General features: G+C 38.4%; 1 protein-coding gene across 5 annotated transcripts in view; it reads left to right on the top strand.

Annotated features, from left to right (window-relative positions):
• The first annotated feature begins 1,002 nt into the window (after positions 1-1,002).
• MAGED1 (MAGE family member D1) overlaps positions 1,003-7,755 on the top strand; it is a 72,144-nt gene continuing 65,391 nt past the window's right edge. For 2 of the 5 annotated variants that reach the window (XM_044235909.1, XM_044235907.1), the window contains exon 1: positions 1,086-1,567. The gene's annotated coding sequence lies outside the window, so the exon portion shown is untranslated. The other 3 variants (XM_044235911.1, XM_044235908.1, XM_044235912.1) reach the window with 3 other exon arrangements.

The raw sequence follows: 7,755 nt of genomic DNA, 5'->3' as shown, positions 1-7,755 counted from the left end.
TGTGTTTAAAACATCACCTTTAGTCCCTAAGCTGTGGGCACCTATTGCAAAGCTCATGGTTGTAGCATAGTATTTGGTACATGGTAGATTCTCACTATGTATTTATAGATTGACTGAAAATAACCACACAAAAAAGGGAGAACTGGGGTACAGATTGAGGCCCAGAAGAGCTTTCTGGAGGTAGTGGCAATAGGTAATTCAACACTGAACTTTTTTTTTTTTTTAAAAAGGATTTTATTTACTTATTTATTTGACAGAGACACGGCGAGAGAGGGAACATAAGCAGGGGGAGTGAGAGAGGGAAAAGCAGGCTTCCCCCGGAGCAGGGAGCCCAGTGGGGTGGGGCGGGTAGATCCCAGCACACCGAGACCGTGCCCTGAGTCAAAGGCAGATTCTTAACGACTGAGCCACCCGGGCGCCCCTCAATACTGAACTTTTAACCACAGCAAAAATTATTCTTATTATTGAAAATTTGCTAGTTGCCCTTATCGGGCGGGGGGTGGTATATACATATACAAGAATGCTTTCTACATGAGTGTCCCTTATTTATTTGGAAATCTGAGTATGGTATGTAGTTCTTTGGATACCATTCCGAGACAAAAACGGATTCAGATTTAAGATCTTTAAAAATCTTGAGATCAAAGTATGCCACTAATAAAAATGAACTTTTTTTCCAACATAGTATGTCAAAAAACAGTAAAGCAGTATGACAAATACGTAATTGTTGACATCCAAGAGTCAAGGGACTAAGGGTTAGGAAGGTATTCAAAGGCTAAATCGACAAGGCGAAGTGACAAATTTGGGTACTTGGGGGCTGGCTGAAATAATGGGTTCTTGGAATGACTAGAGCTAGGATTTGTAAAAACTTACGGATTCCCCCTCCTAGCGGGTTTACATCACTATCCAGCTTCCAATAGGGTGAGAGGGTCAGGGCGATAAAGTATTGTAAGGGATTGCTAGAGAGGCACAGGAAGTTGCCTGACAAAGGGGGCGTGGCGGCGGAAGCAAGGCTTTTGCCAAACGAAGGAAAATAGCACTTCCGGTCACGCCATCGTTGCGTTGGGGCTTTCTTCAGGAAGGTGAGTGTAAAGAAAGAGGGTGATAATTTTCCCAAGTGAGTCCCCAGACACCCCGGAGAAACTTTCCTCCTTGCTTTAACGTGGGGCGGAAAGAAATTTTCATCCCCAGAGTACGTTGTGTGAAGGATGTTTCTGACGCTTAGGTTCCGGTCGCCTATCTTCCCCCTCTTCTGAAGATGTCAGGCCGTCATCCTCTTCCCTTTCTCTCGTGTAGTCCTTTTATCCCTGGTCATTCTTTACCTCTCCTCGTTATCCCAGATCCTCTTTCTGAGCCTGGGTCATCCCCTCTACCACAGATTCTTTTCCTACGTCTTACTCCCACCTTGTTCACCGCCCCCTTTAGCCTTAAAATTTTTGGATCCCCTTTCTCCCGCTCTTCCTTTTCCTTCGACTCCAGTACTTTGCTCCTCTCCCTGCCCCACAAGCCTTCTGATGCCTCTTGTCCCCCTCCTGCAGACGCCATTGAATTACGTACTTCTGAAAACCAGGTATGTCTTCAATTTCATGGTCAATGATGTTTTTGTTCTTAAAAATATTATTTTACTTGTTAATTATCTTTTTTATTTTTACTGTAAGCAAAATGATACATCAGAAACTGCCTTAACCCTGTATTCATAACATTAAAAAAACAAAAACAAAAACAAAACAAAACATGGGCGCCTGGGTGGCTCACTTGATTAAAGGACTGCCTTGAGCTCAGGTCATGATCCTGGAGCCCTGGGATCGAGTCCTGTATCTGGCTCCCTGCTTAGCGGGAAGTCTGCTTCTCCCTCTGACCTTTTCTCTGTCATGCACTCTTTCTCATTCTCTCTCTCTCTCTCTCTCAAATAAATAGATTTTAAATAATTGGCATAGACCTCAGTCCCCACTTTTTAAAGGAGCAAGGGTTTTGCCTGTTACCTGGTGTCAGCTCTTGACACTGGCAGTTTTCCCATCTCCTTTAGAACTTTTCATGGAATAGGACTGGTTGACAGATAAGATATCCAATCACAAATTTATTTTTTATATGAGTTACATTTATTATGCAAATCCTTTTCTGTTCTCTGGTAGCAACATTGAACAGGAAGCTGGCAGATTTTTCAAAGTTTGCACGTATTCTCTATTAGGCGCAGAAATGCATTTTTCTGTCCCATTCATCAGGTTCAGTTCGTCTTGTGAGAACATTAGTTAATCATAATTTATTATTCCAGTTTTACCCAAGAGAGGGATATCATGATCATTAAACTTATGATGAGGGTCAGGGTTTTTCAGGCTCTAAAAAGGAATTTAATCAAGGATCTCCTTTTTTTATTTTGAAATTTATTTATTTATTTATTTGACAGAGAGAGAGAGAGAGATCAGAAGTAGAGAGACAGGCAGAGAGAGAAGGGGGGAAGCAGGCTTCCCGCTGAGCAGAGAGCCCGATGTGGGGCTCCATCCCAGGACTCGGGAGATCATGACCTGAGCTGAAGGTAGAGGCTTAACCCACTGGGCCACCCAGGCGCACCTAATCAAGGATCTCCTTGAACAAGCAATTTATTTCTCTCCTCTTGTAACTACTGTGTTATACTTGCCAAATAAGAGGTAATCCTTTTTTTTTTCTGGGCCAGGTATAATTTTCAATTCTTTTAGAAAAAATGAGGCAGAGATTTTCATGATACCAAAACACTTAGAAACTTTTTTGAAGGGTATTGCTGATGTCTGTGTATTCTTTATTCAAGTCATAATTACAGGGCATTTAAAAATCAGATGGCTTTTAATCCAGTGTGCAACCATCATTTATTCATCCAAGAATTTTTTATTGAATATCTTTATGTGTCAGTGTTAAGCACTGAGGATACAACAGTGGAAAATAGTTTATTAAACTGTAGTTGAGAGACAGTAAATGAATATATAATAAATATGAATAGGTTGTGATGGAGAGGGGATGTACTATTTTAAATAGGATGGATAGGAAGGCCTCCCTGTAAGGCAACATTTGAGCAGAACCTAAAGGAAGTGAGGGCACAAACTATACAGCTATTAGTGGGAAAAACAGGATGTATCTATGTCAATGTCTCTATGTTTTGTTCACTCGGTTTCCTACACACCCCTTTTGCCTCTGGTCACTTTTCGGCATAGCTTTAATGCAGCACTCTGCATACTGAAATAACCTAATCCAAGCACTTATATTTCCCATATTCTTTTTATCCTGGCTAGCTTCTTGCTATCATTTAGGTGTATTGTCAGTTACCAGCCCTGCTAGGAAGACATCATTATATCCATCCTCACTTCTCTTTCAGTCTGTGTATCCGTGGTGCATTGTGTGCTATCCCACAGCATAGTTAATTACCTCTTTCACTGCTCTTATCACTGTGTATTCATGATATATTGCCCATAAATGTTGGTATGTTAAATTGGAAGAATTTAGTACTTGATCTGTCTGTACAGGCAACCTTTTAAATATAGTTGGTCACTTAATGTTCGAAACCATCTTCTAAGGTCAGTATTATCATTGTCATCTTACTGATGATAAAACCAAGACTCAGAGCTAGATGGTAACTTACTGTTGGTGGTGGAGTTCATGGAGGTATGGTCTGCGAAACATTTAGTCCTGGCCAGATTCTCTTTGTCTTTATGTCTGTCTCTCTTTCTCTGTTTATTAATGAGAAATAGAAAATATGTGGAGTATTTTACTGTTTTATAAGACACAATCTGGGAATAGAAATTTCATTTTAAAAATTTCCTTTCATAAATCAGATTATATTAGGTACGTGTTATAAATATTAAGAGCTGAGAGGCATGGTGACTCTTTTTACTTGAACATTTTTTTAATTTAACAAGCATAAGTTGAAAGAAGAGTATGAATATTTTTATGCTCTGAACCTAGATTCAACAGTTAACTTTTGACATATTAGCTCACTTGTTCACTTTTTTGCTCACTCATCCATCCATCCATTCATTTCATAGTGTAAACACCTGTGTAACCAGCACCAAATTAAGAAATAGAATATGATTAGCATCTGAAGGCCCTTGAATGTGTCCCCTACCATTCGCATCTAAACTCCCATTGGTCACAATCCTGGCTTCTGTCACATTATAATAATTTTGTCTATTTTGGGACTTTGTAAAAATATTATAGTATAATACTTTTTGTGTGTGCCTGACTTCACTGGCATAAGATTTTTTTAAGGGACACCTGGGTGGCTCAGTCAGTTAAGCGTCTGCCTTTGGCTCAGGTCTTGATCTCAGGGTCCTGGGATTGAGCCCTGCATCGGGCTCTCTGCTCAGCGAGGAGTCTGCTTCTCTCTCTCTCTGTCACTCTCAAAAAGTAAATAAAACCTTTTAAAAAAAGATTTTGTTTTTGAGATTCATCCATATTATTGGGCGCAGTGGTAATTCCTTCATTCTCATTGCTATGTATGCCATTGTTTGAATATATCATAGTAGATGGATATTTTGTTTATTTCCATTATTGGTCTGTAAATAATACTGTGAGCAATCTAGTACATGTCTTTTGGTAATATATGCACACATTTCTTTTGGGCATTCTAAGAGTAGAATTGCTGAATTATAGATTATGTATATGATTAGCTTTAGTAGATAATGCCAGTAGATAATGTGGTTTTCCACAGTGGTTGTATAGATACACCTTGTTTTATTGCACTTTGCTTTGTTGCACTTTGCAGATACCGTTTTGTTGTTGTTGTTGTTGTTTACAAATTGAAGGTTTGTGGCTGTCCTGAGTCGAATAAATCTATAGGCACTATTTTTCCAACGACATTTGCACACTTGATGTCTCTGTGTTATATTTTGGTAAAATTCTTGCAATATTTCAAACTTTTTCATTATTATTGTATTTGTTGATAGTGATCTGTGATCAGTAGTGATGACTTGCCAAAAGTTCAGATGACGGTTGGCATTTTTAAGAATATTTTTAATTATAGTATGTACATTATTAAGCAATGTTATTGCATACTTAATAGATTATAGTACAGTGTAAACATAACTTTCATATGCACTGAGAAACCAAAAAATTCACTTTACTTGCTTTATTGTGGCATTCATTTTATTGTGATGGTCTGGAACCAAATCCACAATGTCTCTGAGGTGTGCTTGTACTATAAAACTCTCAGTATAAATCTTCAACAGTTCCACTTGCTCTAGAATATTGTCAGCACTTGTCATTGTCTTTGCTTTTGAAGGGGAAAAAAAGCCATTCTAGTGGTTATGAATGGTATCTTATTGTGATTTTAATTTGCAAATCTGATGATCTGTTCATATGTTTGTAAGCCTGGATATCTTTTTATGAAATACCTGTTTAATCTTTGACTTTTTCTCCTGGACTATCTTTTTGGTTTGTAGGAGATCTTTTTATATTAAGAATATTGATATTTTGGGGGCGCCTGGGTGGCTCAGATGGTTAAGTGTCTGCTTTTGGCTCAAATCATGATCTCAGGGTTCTGGGATCAAGCCCTGCATGGGGAAAAAAAAATCCCTGCTCAGCAGGGAGTCTGCTTCTCCCTCTGCCCCTCCCCCTGCTCATGCTCTCTCCCTCTCCCGCACAAAAATAGATAAATAATATCTTTTTTTAAAGATTTTTATTTATTTATTTTGAGAGAGAGAGAGAGACAAAGTGAGAGAGAGCATGAGAGGGGAGGTCAGAGGGTGAAGCAGACTCCCCATGGAGCTGGGAGCCCGATATGGGACTCGATCCCAGGACTCTGGGACCATGACCTTAGCCGAAGGCAGTTGCTTAACCAACTGAGCCACCCAGGTGCCCCCAATAAATAATATCTTTAAAAAAAAAGAATGTTGATATTTTGTTAGATATGTTTATTACAAATCTCAGTTCCTTGCATTCTCAGTTTTTTAATGGCGTCCTTTGATGAACTGAATATCTCAATTTTAATATTGTTCAGTTTCATAGTTTTTCCCCTTTATGGCTAGCCTTGTTTTGTTAGTCTTTGCATTTCTCAAAGTCCTGAAGACATTTTTCTGTGTTGCGCTATTGTTTAATCATTCATTTGTATTCACAATTTATTTGAATTGATTTTGTGTATGATTTCAGTATGAGTAAAGCCACCCCCTTTTTGTATGTCAAAATGGACATTTAGGGGCACCTGGGTAGCTCAGTCGCTTTAAGCGTCACGATTCCAGGTCAGGTAATGATCCCAGGGTCCTGGGATCTACCCCACATCAGGCTCCCTGCTCAGCCGGAAGTTTGCTTCTCCCTCTCCTTCTGTCCCTCCCCCGCTCATGTTTGCTCTCGCTCTCTTAAATAAATAAATAAACCTTTAAAAAAAAAGAAATGGACATTCAGTCAACCCATTATCACTTATTGAAAAGATCATTGTTTCCCTTGTATAGAGTCGTGTTTTTCATAAATCAAATGACTAGATTATATATGTGGGTTTGTTTCTGAATTCCTTTTTGTTTGGTTTATTTCTCTATTCTTGTATAAGTACCACTCTTATAATGTCATTTTATAATATATCTTACATATAGTCATTTAGTCCTACAGTTTTGTTCTCTTTCTTCAATAATGCCTAGTTATTCTTGGTCTTTTGCATTTCCATATGTATTTTAGAATCAGCTTGTCAGTTTTCACAAAAATGCTTTTTGACCTTTTGATTGAGATACCACTTAATAGATCAGTTTGAGGAGTGTGGATCATGGCACTTTACCCCTAAATATCTTATTGTTCATCTCTGAATATTACAGATGTTTTGTAAATAATTTAATTACCATTATGTTACCAAGAAAAATTAAGAATAATTTCCTAATACCATCTAATACCTAACCATTTTCAAATTCTTTTTTTCCCCAATTAGCCTTTTATAGCTGTATTTCTTGTTTTTTAAAAAAGAAGACAAGTCGTATTTACTAGGCGTCTATTTTTCATCAGGAAATACATGCATTTCTAATCAAAACAAAAAAAGACTAAAGATATACATATTCTTCCATTTTATATGAAAGGAAAGGAATTATACTTGGTTAAGAATTTTTTTTAATACTTGGTTAAGAAATTTAATCATAAAGCTTAAAGGCTGTTTTTTTTTATAAAGATTTTTATTTATTTATTTGACAGAGAGAGATCACAAGTAGGCAGAGAGGCAGACAGAGAGAGGAAGGGAAGCAGGCTCCCTGCTGAGCAGAGAGCCCGATGCAGGGCTCGATCCCAGGGGCTCGATCCCAGGACCCTGAGATCATGACCTGAGCTGAAGGCAGAGGCTTTATCCCACTGAGCCACCCAGGCGCCCCAAAGGCTGTTTTTTGTTTTATGTTTTTAATTTAATTTTATTTTTTCAGTGTTCCAAGATTCATTGTTTATGTACCACTCCCAGTGCTCCATGGAATATGTGCCCTCCTTAATACCCACCTCCAGGCTTTTCCAATCCCCCCGCAAAACCCTCAGTTTGTTTCTCAGAGTCCACAGTCTTTTCATGGTTCATCTCCCCTCCAATTTCCCCCAATTCACTTCTCTTTTCCTCCTCCTAATGTCCTCCATGTTATTCCTTATGCTCCACAAGTAAGTGAAACCATATGATAATTGACTCTCTCTGCTTGACTTATTTCACTCAGCATAATCTCCTCCAGTCCCGTCCCTGTTGATATAAAAGTTGGGTATTCATCCTTTCTGATGGAGGCATAATATTTCATTTTATATATATGGACTGTGTCTTCTTTAACCATTTTCTGTTGAAGGGCATCTTGG

Source organism: Neovison vison, chromosome X, assembly GCF_020171115.1.
Source record: "Neovison vison isolate M4711 chromosome X, ASM_NN_V1, whole genome shotgun sequence".
Lineage (NCBI taxonomy): Eukaryota > Metazoa > Chordata > Mammalia > Carnivora > Mustelidae > Neogale > Neogale vison.
This window is presented reverse-complemented; position numbering and strand designations above follow the sequence as displayed.